At 39.2% G+C, this 13,840-nt stretch overlaps 1 pseudogene; it reads right to left on the bottom strand.

Moving 5' to 3' along the window:
- Positions 1 to 8,324: 8,324 nt before the first annotated feature.
- LOC136844738 (piggyBac transposable element-derived protein 3-like) lies at positions 8,325 to 11,556 on the bottom strand (annotated as a pseudogene).
- Positions 11,557 to 13,840: the final 2,284 nt, after the last annotated feature.

The following is a 13,840-nucleotide window of genomic DNA, read 5'->3' as shown; positions in this document are numbered from 1 at the left end:
AACTTCCAGGTTATCCCAAGGATGTTGAAAAGCGTCCTCTGCCATGGCAAAGGGGTCTGGGACAACTGAGCAGAAGACTTCTAACTTCTGGTCGAACCTTGTTGCAAACAGAACTATCATTGGCCTTCCCCAAAGGAGGAAGAGCCTGTCCGTTATCTGCTGATGTAAGGAACACTGTCCCCAGGACCTGACCATGATGACCCAGTTTGTCACCCACCACATTGCTCTTGCCTGGGATACACCTGGCTGAGGGGTCTACTGATTGGTCTGTTGCCCGCTGGTGTAGAAACACCATCAAGGAGTGAAACTGGAAAATATAATCGTCAACATCATCATTGCACAGTAGTTTAGATGGTCATGATCATCATTCATAGGTTAGCTTGCCTACTTAGCAATAATAAAAACACTTTGCTTCAATAAATTGGGATCTTTCCTAGATAGTGACCCCCAACAAAGTTTGGGGTCGTTATCTAGGACTAATATTTCTTGGGGGTCATTATCTTTATGATATTTACAGTCTTTTGTTTATGTTTTTATGGTAATCCCCAATGGACTTGTACTAAACATGCCGCAAAGGTGGGTACATACCAGGTGAAAACCCTTGGGGGTCACTATCTAGAAAAGATCCATAAATTGTGTTGCATTTTCTTCCATTTACTAATAAATCTGAGAAGGAAAACATGAAAATATGCAGAAACAAAAATACCACCCTGTAATTGAACGTACCTGTGCTTAAAGGTCCAATTTAAAGGCCAGTATTTAAAGGACGTGGATACAGGACGACACCTCCTCCTCAGCTTTATTGTTAACCTTTGTGTTGTGTCTTGCTGCACTGAGAAGGTAGCAGCTACTCTACATGGAAGAAAGCTTAAACACTGACTGGTTATGTCCAAACAAACACGCCGAGAAGTATGAAACATTTTTAGAACAACTTTGACAAAATGCAACTTTCTCAGCCAAAGGAATATTTTTATCCCTCACAAAAATGCAACGATTGCAGTCAAAGAGTTGAAGCAATGATCGTTACTTAAGCCCAGAATTCTATCAGTTGCAATATCCATATGTTCAACAAGCCAGAGGTGTGGGATTTCTTCCTCAGCTCTTCCAGACCAGGAAGGTATTCCCAGGCAAGTAGAACTAACCAGCCAGTTCAGAGTTTTGCCCTACCAATGAAGGTTTGTATTTGTGTAGGAATAAATAGCAAATTTTGAAAGTAATTTGTATTTTTCCTAATATTCACACCTGAAGTTCTTTACATTTATATCCCACTTCAGCCACCCCTCATTCTGGTATCTGATCCAAAAGGCAATGTAAAGTGCAGACCGATGAGTGGGCAGGGCTTCCCCCCTGCCATCAGTAGTTAATGACCTTGTCTGAAAGTTAAACGGCTGTTCCAGCCTGCATTTGCAAGCTAAACCCTATGTAATGAGCCTCAGGTTTGTATGTAAGGAAAAATAAAAATTACTTTAAGAATTTGCTATTTAACAATTACTACATCAAGAAAATGAAAAAATAACATGTGATAGTGTTCCCTGGATTGGGGATCACTTCCATAGAATTATGAGAGAGTTCATCAAGTCCACACCTCCATGAATTTATTCTTTAACAACTACAGGACATTGGATTGTGAATGAAGCCTTAGGCTCCTTTCACACCATGTGGTTTGAAACCGTCACCGCCAGCAGTGCAGTAAGCTCGACTGATAAATCTACTGAAGCTTTCACATCAGCACAGTGGCATTATTTCACCGCTGTGGCACCGCTTTGCATGAGCTGCGCCCCACTGGACCGGAGCCTGGAGTGGCGCCACGCCATCGGCAGTGATGGTCAACTCACATCCAGTACATGTTTTCACATCACGCAGTTTTTATTTTCTTGCTCTACAAGCAGTAACCGAGCACTAAGATGCTACTGACCCTCATCGTGAACACATGGATCAAGACGAAATAGACACTGAATTGCTCATTTCATTAGTTGAAATGAAACTCCTGCTATGGGACAAACAATTAGAAGAATATAAATGTCACAATTCAGTTACGTTGGCATGAAGAGAGATTTGTTACTCTTTGAATTAAAATTTTGAAGGCTTGAGCAATAAGAAGAAAACAATAATTTTGGTGACATGTTAAAAGTTAAAAAAACTTGTTTTCATCACACTTTAGTTCTTCAAAGAGAATAGTAAATGCACCATACATATCTCTTTGTGCATTTAGTGGATGCACCCAATGGATTCTGCGTTGTCTTTTTTTCTTTTTCAAATAGAGGTAGTAAAGGCACAACAGCTTCCTCTTCTTATCCACCTTGCGTACTGATTGTAGCAGTAAAAAAATGTCTCCATGCAGCAATCGTGTCACGGACGATAGTTGACTGCGTCACCTGCAGTTGGGTGGTGCAGTGCGGGCAGGGTGTCAAACTGCGTAGTGTGATCACACCATGCAGTTTGACCCTGCGCCCGCACCACGCCACCCCACCACATGACGTGATCGCCACATGGAAACTTCTTTTTTTTACTGCTACAGTCAGTACACAAGATGGATAAGAAGAGGAAGCTGTTGTGCCTTTACTACCTCTACTTGAAAAAGAAAAAAGAATACAATGCAGAATCCATTGGGTGCACTTACTGTTCTCTTTGGGGAAACTAAAGTGTGATGAAAACAAGTTTTTTTTTACTATTTTAGAATGTCACACAACATTCAAAGAACTCTTGGAAGTCTGCATGACAAGACAGTCAAACAAAATAGGGTGTTCAGGGACTGCATTTCACCTGCACAAAGGCTTACAGTTACTCTCAGATAAGAAATAACATACTGTACTGTATTTTGTATGAATATTGGTTCAGGTTACTCTTCCTAGGGACAAAAAAGTACCTCAACATGTGTACATCTGGCAATGGAAGAGCTATTAAAATGAAAGGGGACAAATGAAAGTAGAATTAGTCGTCATTATCTATAATAAAAAATAACTGTCACATACATGTAAAAGAATTTCAGTGACAATGAAATATATTCAGCCAAATAGTTAATCATGAAAATCTTACTGCAGGATACTTATCACTAGGCCTGTTCTTATGACTGAGCACTATTATACAATATGAAATTGAACTTTCATTTGGATTAACTTGACGTACCTAGAAATTCAGTTGCATGAAAATGTATTCAACCAAGTTACTTATCACTGGAGTCATTAATCTGCTGTTGTGATCAAAAGGCCTATTCCTATAAATACCTCACGTGACTGAGCAAAATTATGATATCAAGTAGGCCTCTCATTTCAAACTTTTATCCGTGTTTAAACCTGCAGTGGTAGAATATTCCATACAATGAAAAATCTATCCAATTAGGACGATGCTGCGAAGTCAGTACCGTATTGATCTGATATGTCTGATATCTGTGAAGTTGGAGAGAGTGGATCCAAACTTACTTCTCCATGACTTGTGCTATTGCCCTCATTATTCTGAGGTACATTTGGTCGACCACAGAAGCTTGGTCTGGCAGAAGTCGGAGGAGGAGGTGGCTGTGCTGGATAATATTACCCCGAGGGGTTATCAAAAGCAATGGGGTAGCTCTTGAGTTGAGAGTACGAATGGAATTGCTTTGAAAAGGGTAGAAAATTTCGTATGTTTTGCACCAATTCCAAAACACCCACATGAAACCGAAGAGTTTCTTCATCATTAAAGTTATCAAGTGTGGGAATAATACCTTTAAAAAACAAGAGAGGTGTTGATTTTCCTTAGTTTCTAGGGCATTGATTCTTTGCTGTTCAGTGACATCAGGCTTTTTGGCATTTTCCTTTCCAGTACATGGGACACTTTTCTTCTTTTAAAGCATGTGCATTGTCAGATTCATTGTCTTCTGCTGTGAAACTTTCTTCTGTTTCTGTAGGCACTGCACTATTCTTCAAGAAACTGAGCTAGTCATTATATATGTAGTTTTTTTACCATTTTTGCACTTGATCCCAATATTTTTCGTTCCAATAATTTCTTTCACATTTTTCCATTTCTTGCAAACTTGTTTCCCTGAAAGCCAAACCATATTATCTGAAATACATATACTATTCATCATTTTCTGCATATGTATGAAGGCTGATTCACATTATGCCACCACGTCACCGACACATCACATCACCGTCACATCAGCCATGCCATGTATTTACACTATCCATCACGATCCCATTCCGTTCGTACCCAACCTCCCAGTAGTATGGTGCCTCACAGGTTTAGCGTTAAGAAACTTGCATTAATTGCACTTCTTTTAGATGAAGAGAGTGAGTTGAAACCCAAAAAGAAGCGATTATGGGTACGTAAAGCATTGAGGAGAAGAAAAGAAGGCGAATACTGGACTCTTTATAAGGAGCTGGAAGATGATGAAGTTAAGTTCTTTCAGTATTTTAGAATTATAATTGCTTGACAAAGTACAGGGAGACCTTCTCAAGGAGAAGACTAGTTTTTGGGAGGCTGTTCCATGTTTTCTACTTAGTGGTGTGAATAGGATGATGGTGAAGGATATGGTGAATCAACTGTGTTAGTGTTCTGAACTGTGGCTGGTACTGTAAAGTATCCAGGTGTTGGTGTAGCTGATGCAACAGGTGGACTTTGCTCTAAAATTTGTGTCATCTCGTACTCTGATACAAATGAAAAAATTTTGGTTTTGATAATATTTTGATAATAGGGGGAAAATTTCTTTACTGTAGCAGCCATGGTATTAAAGAACAAATTAATCGGATCAGCAGACACTTTTTCCTTGTCATTATCTACTAAATATTTCATTAGCACAGTCGAAGCTGTCTGAAGTGGCAGCATGGATTTTTGTGAAGTACGCACTGTTGTCTTGATTGCACACTCACCTACTTGTCCTGAACACATCTCTCCAATAGATGGCCGGTCTCCACCACCACTACATTTCCGTTTCTTTGGTTGTAATTCCGTATCGTCCTCTTCCGTGTCTTCCACATCCTCAGTATCCACACTTGCTCCATCAGTTGCTAGATTAGGTGCCGTCTCTCTCTCACACAAAAAATGGTTCACAAAGGACATTTCATCAGCATACTTGTATTTTGTTTTACTTGCTGCTTCCTGACTGCTTTTCGTAGCGATCTTCCTTAAGTACCTTCGATACTGGTCATGCAAGGAAACCCATCGCAGCTTGCACTCGCTCCCTAGAGGAAGACAACACATCATCAGCGAAGTTCATTTAATTTGATTAAAGTTAATGAGTCATCCTTATACTATACACGCTTCTCAGTCGAGAGAGAGAGAGAGAGAAATTCAGTTATTCTTTACCTGTACGCCATGATGCTCAAATTTATAGGAGACATGGTTGGTTAATTGTGTGAGATATTGTTGAAAGGTAACCTGTTACTTTACAAAAACCGAGTTAAACAAATCAAACCGAAGGTTATACATTAAATTCAATCCCTGGGATAGCCCGTGTTCATCAGCATATACAGCACAGTACTTGCTTTTCCTTTGACTCATGCTATGCGTAATGCTGTTAATTGTACACACATGCTTAACCCATTTGTATAATTTTCACAAACTTTTCCATTAAGTGCTTTAGGCGACTGAGTGGGTGTTCGAACTATTTCTTAAAAAAGCAAGAACAGAAACGTATTAAACCTCTGCATCACAGAAGGAACTGGGTGTAAGTAATTTGCATGAGTGGGCAACATTTAAGTCTTCCTCCCTCCGCACGAAAGGAACCACAGCCTCAAGCCTTGCATATGAAATGCAAGCAGCAACTGCACATTTTGAGTGCAAATCAAAGTCTTCCTCTCGAACAGCGAGTGAAAGCAGCATCACTAGTACCTAGGGACTAGTCACCCACGAGTGCTAACCAAAGGTTTTTCCCCTTCGCAGTGCCACCGATCCGCTGCATTGCAAACTGAGTAACCCACCTAAAGTGTTTCTTGTTTGCCTCTTTTTCTCTTACTAATTGCATGCATTCTGCTTCATGTGGAGTGCCATTTCCTTTCATGCAATTGGTTTGTACAATTACCAGTGTCGTTCGTCGGAACCTCCGGCACCCCAGTGCCACCAAGAAAAGTCCTGTGTTATACATAACCGCACCTGTGCATTTGGACACAGAGTGCCAGCACTAGCATGTCCACCCATAAGGATTTTGCTAACCAAGGATCGCTCCATTAGTGTGACCTGTGAACGGCACACTCAGCCACAGTGCCACATTATTGAGAGGTGCCATTCCAGTGAAGTGTCACCAAATTAAGGGGACACTTCCCCAAATCCACTCTTATTCCTGGGCAATTTTAATATGCCCTAACCTACCAGAACCATGTCGACAGAAAGTTACCAAACCTTCATGAATCTGGGGAAGGAGGTGGGTTTCATGGGAAGAGAGCTCACTAAGTGGGCACTGGCACAGCTAGATGCCTTACTCCAAAGGGAGAAACAGGAAAGAGAGGAGCAAAGGCGGTATGAACTGGAAAAGGAAGAAAGAGAGAGGAAGGAGAGAGAAGCCAGGGAAGAAAGAGCAGAACAAAGGAAGGAGAGAGAAGCCAGAGAGAGAAATGGCAGACAGAGAAGAACAAAGGAAGAAAGAGGAAGGGCAGAAAGAGAAGAACAAAGGAAGTACAAACTAACTCTAAAGGAAAAGGAAATCGAGCTTGAGAAAGCCTGACAAGACAGTGACACAGCTCTAGCCCAATAACAAACCACTAACCCCATACCTGCCATACTAATCCTCCTATATCTAGTATCAATTCACCAGCACCAAAGTGGACTGATGACGAGCCAGAGGCGTGGTTAGAAGAGTTAGAAGCGCTGTTCACAAACTACAGTACCACTACGACAGAGAGGGCCTTACTTCTCTCTAAGCATATGGAAGGTAAAGCTAGGGCCACCTTCTGCTCGCTGGATAAAGGTAAAAGGGGAGACATGGCTGAAGTTCGGCAGTACTAATTAAGGCTTACGAGATCACACCAGAGAAATGGAGACAGTGGTTTAGGGGGCCTCCCCAAAGAAATCGGTCAGACCTGGGCTGAATGGGCCTATCATAAGACCTGAGCGGGTCAGCGCTGGCTTGACTCCATGACGTGTGTTCAGTCCAAGGACCTGTTTAACAGGATGATGCTGGAAGATTTCTTCCAATGTGCTCCTGGGTCCCTCGCTATGTACCTCAGTGACAAGCAACCTAAAACACTCATGGAAGGCTGTTGTATGGCTGACGATTGGGAAACTTATAGCCCATCTTCCAGCACGGCTCACTGGCATGTAGTGCCACCCGGACATCTCCCAGGGCCAGTTCGCCCGAAGAATGGGCCACCTTCCAAGCCAATATGCATTTACTACCATAAAGCTGGACACTCCGAATCAGAGCGCCACTTTAAAGGGGGAGCTATCAAGAAGCACCCTCAGAAACCTTTTAAGAAACCTAATGGCCCCTCTCCATCCACTTCCAACAAAACCTCATCCCCCATCACCGCAGCCAGCCTGGTCCCCTCGAAAGCCCTGTGCAGAGACTGCGGTAAGCGCAGTCACTGGACCAGCCAGTTTCCCACCTGTCCGAAGCATACGGCAAAGAATGTGAGCCTTGTCTCCAGTGTCCAGCTTCCTAAGGTGTGGACCAACTTTAAGGGAGTGTCAGTGGCCTCCCTCAATAGGACCCTCCCGAAGGAGGAAGTGCTCACCATGCTAGACACAGGGGCAGATGTTAGCTTGATTGCCTGGTGCAGACATCAGGGAAGCTGAAAGGTGGACCATAAGTTGGGTCGAAGCTCCAGGTCAGTACACCTTGGGGCCTCATGGAGCATTGTCAGGGCGTGGTGAGCTCGCTCAAGCCAGGATGCCACTTCTTGCTAGGACGAGATTTACTGTGGCATCTACCACAAGAGGTGCCCCTGCGCTGCATGACAGCTTCAGCTCCAAACAAGCTAAGCTCCCAGTCCATCCTCACCACGGAGGACCCCACGCACCAGGAACCCGGGCTGGAGGATGGCCTCTGATTGATGATTCTATCAGAATATCATATATAGTATGTGATTAATACCAAAGGACAAAAATAGTTTTTGTAAACTAGAGAAGCCATATGCTTATCTTATAGGAAATGAAGAATACTGCATATAAGATTATTACAAAAAGTCTAATAGTCTTTTTGTAATAGTAAAAGAAAATACATGTTACTTAAAATGAAGAATACACTTGTAAGTTCTGTGTGAATAAGAAAAATAGTCACTTGTTACTGGAAATACAGAGCAAATTGTGGCATAAGCCCATACGTTGCATGTAAATAGGCAAAAAAAAAAAGTAAAGAAAATAGTTGTTAGAAATACAGAGGATATCATATGTTGCAATAAAGCTACAATTGTTCAGTGTTTATAAAAAAGTGAAAATACAATGGCACTTCTTATGCCTGGAAAATAAGAAAATGCACTTTTTAAATTGTCACACTATGAAGAGGAAAAAGAAAAATCCTGTAATTTTTGTTGATTCAAGGTACTTCTAAGTGTGGAATGATGCAAAACAGTTCCTTGTTGGATTTATACAGAGGAAAATTTTGCAAGTACTGTAGTGCATGAAAAGCGTGCCTTCGACCTACAGCCTCCTCTGCAACATATCTGGTAAACTGCATACTTGGGAAGAGCTTCAGGAAGATGACTAGCTCCAACTACCCTCAGATCAGGATGGGGGAGTCTTTGGGGCTTCCATCTTCTTTGCTAGAAGTAGACCCTTGAGACACATTACTTCCTGAGGGAGACATATCTACTGTGAAAGCCTCAGCAACTTTCATTTTGAAATTTGTACTATCCATGGGCTTTTCTTGTAACTGCCGACAGTCCTGTCTACATTTATTCCAAGCATTTATGCAGGCAAGATCCAGGATGTGAAACATTGTCCTCACAGTAAACTTTGCTGTGCGATAAAAATTCCTATTGTAACTCATAAGCTGACCAAGGACATCAACGCCTCCCATGTAAGTGTAATACTGCTTGACAATGTTGGGGCGCTCTACTTGTATGTATTCCTTGTTTTTTTTTTTTTTCAACCATCTCTGGCAGAAGTCAGTTGGTTCTACACCACGTTGGTTAGAAGCAAGATAAATTTGCTTCTTGTCATTACACACAACAAAGGGCATAAGTTTCATCATCTTGCACCTTGATTTGTTGAAGTTCCGTGCGGTAGCTTTTTCAAAACCTTTTCTGGTTCAATGCAGGCTTCCTCAGGTATAAAGTTTTTCTTGATTGTACCTGTTGCTCCCATACCTTCCTCAGCCAAAATTTCCAACAGCTTTACTGTTGTAAAGTAGCGATCAAAGTAAAAACTTGTGCCAGCTGGAACAGATTTTACAAAGTGTAGTACAGCAGCTTCACCAATTGTGAGTTCGCCATACTGTATCTGGAAATATCAAGGCCTGTTCCCCTTACAGCATCAATTAATTCAGCCTTCCCTTGATAAATCTCATAATTAAGAACTGTTCCCTGAGCACTTGCCAGAACAAAAGCCTTGAAGCCTTCAGGATTTGGTTTTCTAGGTATAGTATACAGTACTGTTTTAAATGTATGTGCCCAGTAAAGTGGATGATCATTTCACCAACTGCTACATGTGCTGGACATGGTAGTTCCTGGCACCTTGACTGAACATCATGAAGAAGAGGCCTTATGCACCACAATTTGTCTTCTTTTTCAATGCAGGTGTAACAAGATTACCATCTTGTACCTTGAAGCATCCTCTTATTTTGAAGAAGTTATTTCTTGATATCGTATCTGCAATTATTGGAATTTTCTTACGCTGTGCCCAATATGTTCTTAGTCTAGGGAATTTCAAAACTGACATCATGAAATTCATTCCAGTGAATATTTTTATGAAGTCATCTAGACGATATGGAATCTTTCCGGTATTTTCAAGGAGTCTCTTTTGTGTTTCCAAAGTAAGTGTTGATAAAAGATCATCCGTAATACATCCTTGGATGTATTCAGAAGGAGCAAGTACCGTAACAGCAGCATCAGGAGGAAGGCCACCTGATCTGAAGTTTGTTTTGAATTGTTTGCCTACTTTGAAATAATGCTGTCTTTTCCTACTCCTATTTTGACCCAGAGAATCCTGTTCTTCTCAAACACTATTGTCAGTTAGAGGGGCCTCATCAGGTCCCAAGTCTTCACTGCTAATATTATCTTTGTTTAGTTCAGGGAAGTAGTAATTTGGATCATCAGTTTTGGGCAGCTATTCATCGCCTGAACTATCAAGATCTGAGAAATCTTGTTGGTGCTCCCGGAAAAATTCATCGAACTTGTCTGTAATAAAAGATTCTGATGATGACTCAGAGATTTAAAGGTAAATTGGGACTTCAGTAAAAGGGGTTATTTATAAATAAACTCTCTCTCTCTCTCACAGTTACATGATAAGTAATGTCTTTAAATTAGGGCTTCAATAACTTAACAGCTATTGAGACTTACATTAAAACAAAACTAGTCTTAAATAAAATTATTGTTTCCAAAAGAGCATTTTAACATTTGTACTTTCTTTATGTAGATGTTGCTAGTATGATTATTGATTAAAAAGTTCAGAGAGTCATTCTAAGTTTAGTAAAAATGGCAAAATGTTGATTGAAATGAGTTCCCAGCATTAACAAATTGAGAAAAAAAAATTGTAGTATTACTTAGGACCCAGTGTAAAAAATTCTGCACAACACCGAGCAAGGCACTACTTTACATTACAAATTCGCAAATTGAATGGATATTATGACCATTTCATAACTACAAATATTTAAAAGAATAATTTCCAAAGGTATCTGGTAGGTTCTAAGTTTAAAATAAAGCATTTATGATGACGCAGTTTACAATTTATTAAAACATAGATCAATGTCCAATTAATCAAAGCCCACTGTCAAGAATACTTGACACATAAATTCCAACAAGAGCTGTCTCCTTATAACACCTATTAAAAATACACTGTTGGCCTGTTCATATGCACTAATGTGTGGACCTTCACTATCACTAAGACTTTGAAGCAGCTGTTATAATAAATTGGACGTGATAGTTTACGAAACTTACCCATAATTTGAGACATTTCCAAGAAACAGAACTTCTGGCCATTCAGCAGCAGCTTCCCGACACCTTGTTTTCAGAGACAAATGTCCAGGACTTATATGGTGTAGAGAGCATGATCTCTCATAGAAAATGGGATATTTATATGCCATAACTACTGTACTGCATTTTCTAGCTGAGAGGACTGATTTTTAACTGTCCAGTATTCTGGACTCTTTACTTACATACTTGTGACACAAGCTTAATTCATATAGAGTACAGTTTTCAGTGACACATGTATACTGCACTTTACTGTTATATATTCTTCAATATAGTGGAATTAATAACTGCTCAGGAGGAGGGGAAGGGGGAGGAATACTATATGCCAATATTTTTATAGCATGTATATGTAGACAGTATATATAGTTTTTTGTGATGCATGTATAATGTATACAGCAGCATTATATATTTTTCAGTACAAAGGAATATACAGATCCTTACCTTTTTCCTTTTTATCCTCTGGTGTGAGATCAGTCCACTTATCGAAAACAGCCTCACATACTTCTGTCCATAATTTCTCCATTACATGCTTATCACTATACTCTTAGGGTGCATTCACACCAAATGCGTCGCGTCGAGTCGAGTCACGTCAACTCATTTGATGCAAGTCATTTTGACTAAACACTGTTCAGCCCAAATGCATCAATTAAGTCAAGTCTGTACTCATTTGCATCTCATTTCTGCGACAGTGGCACAGTAGCTTTTTATGAGAATGGGTGCATATTCTCTTGGTGATGAAATTAATGCTTTGGTATGGCTTTGGCGTCGCAAACGTAAGAAAAGTGAGCCTAGAATCTGGGTGCATCATTTGAACACCAAGAGGCCACAATTTGGCAGTTTCAGCCATTTATTCCCTGACCTTGTAAATCATCCGGAAAAATTCTGCATCTTTTTTAGGATGACAAATGAAAATTTCAAGAAGCTGGTGGAGCTAACAGGACATTCCAATAAGAAAAGCAATGCTAACTACAGGCGGGCGATTGGAACTGAGGAAAAAATGGCCATTTTTCTAAGGTAAGTTTTATTTTTATTGAATTTTACAAGATAACTAAAAGATACAATTCTAAATGAATTAGCTGAGACATCAAGAGAAATATATATATGTATGTATGTATGTATGTATGTGTATATATATATATATATATATATATATATATATATATATATATATATATATATATATATATATATATATATATATATATATATATATATATATATATATATATATATATATATATATATATATATATATATATATATATATATATTTTATATATATATATATATATATAATGATTTTCAAAAATATTTAAAAACTATAATGATTTTATAGGTAAGTTTTAAGATTTTAAATTTATATCATATGGATACAAAGAAAAGATAAAATTAAATTTGACTATACCAAATTTTGTCCTATATAAAAGTGAAAATATGATATAAAAGAGTACTATTTTATTAGAACACGACTCATGTTCATAAATTGAAATGCAATATAAAAATAAAGTAGAAAATCCAAACAACCCCATTTCTATTTAAGGCCAAATGACACTAGACACTACAGTACTCTCTCACTAAAGGAATCCTACGAGAAACATTATCTTCTAAATTAATCTCAGAGGTTACAATAATGTTCATTATACTGTACATAATTATTGTCACTTGAATGAGAGGTACTTGGTGATGGTGTAGGCCTATATAGCCGATTCTGTTCTGTCCAGTAGCCATGGTGGACAGAGGATGTGAGCTTGAACATTTTCTTGCGAAACAGTTCATATATTTCAATTCTTATGTCCATGTTGTCTATTGGGGACAGCTGTTTCATCATGGGCAGTAAGCTTAACAAAAATTGGCGACCTCCGTCATTACTATTAACATTTTCTGAAGATGACTGCTCTCTCAGTCGTTTGAGTTCATCTAAGAAATATATGTCCACGTCATCTGCACTAGCCTTGCTACGTTTTGTTGAGACACAAGGCCTCTTTGATTTGTTGAGTACAGACTTTCCATTTCTGCGATCCTCACGAGTTTCAACATTACTAGTAGTCATTTGGGGAGTTGCATTGGATGATGCTTCCAAGTCAGCAAATGAAGAATCTAGATCTGCATTCTTCCGTCTCATGACAGGTGTCTTCATCAGGTGGCTTAGGGACGTTTGACGTTGTAGGTTGTGGGATCACATGAGGGATCAGAAATTCCATGGAGTCATAATACAGCCATCTCTTTGCTTGGGTATTACCTGATCCAGATGGGCTTCCAGTAGCCTTTTATCTTTCCCTCATAAAGTTACTTCTTAGGTTGTGCCATTTATCCCTACATTCAGTTTCTGTAAAAAGAATAAAATAATAAATTTCTTTTGAACTCAGGATCTCATCTACTTTAATGTATTTAGCTATCCAGGAATGTGAATTGAAGTATATGCTAGCATCCTTGGCACTCTGAAGGTTATAGCTCAGATCCGTCAATCCATATGTTTCTCCAGTCGCCAGCCATGGCTGTATCTAACTCCATCACTCAGTCTGAAAACACAAGAAATGAAAAATGAAAAAAGCTTAATGAAATTTAAAATAATGCACTTGGAGATAGGCTATAGCAGAAATTCATAACTTTCTTTTGTTCTGTGGATGGGGGTCAATTTTTGAAACACCATATATGTATATATATATATATATGTGTATATATATATATATATATATATATATATATATAAAGATAAAATCCACTTAAGGATACTGAAACACTGGAGTGCTATGAGGTCTTTCGACACTAGTCCTTTACTTACAAGACTGAAGAAATATATACATGTT

This window comes from Macrobrachium rosenbergii, chromosome 13 (genome assembly GCF_040412425.1).
Source record: "Macrobrachium rosenbergii isolate ZJJX-2024 chromosome 13, ASM4041242v1, whole genome shotgun sequence".
Taxonomy (NCBI): Eukaryota; Metazoa; Arthropoda; class Malacostraca; order Decapoda; family Palaemonidae; genus Macrobrachium; species Macrobrachium rosenbergii.
This window is presented reverse-complemented; position numbering and strand designations above follow the sequence as displayed.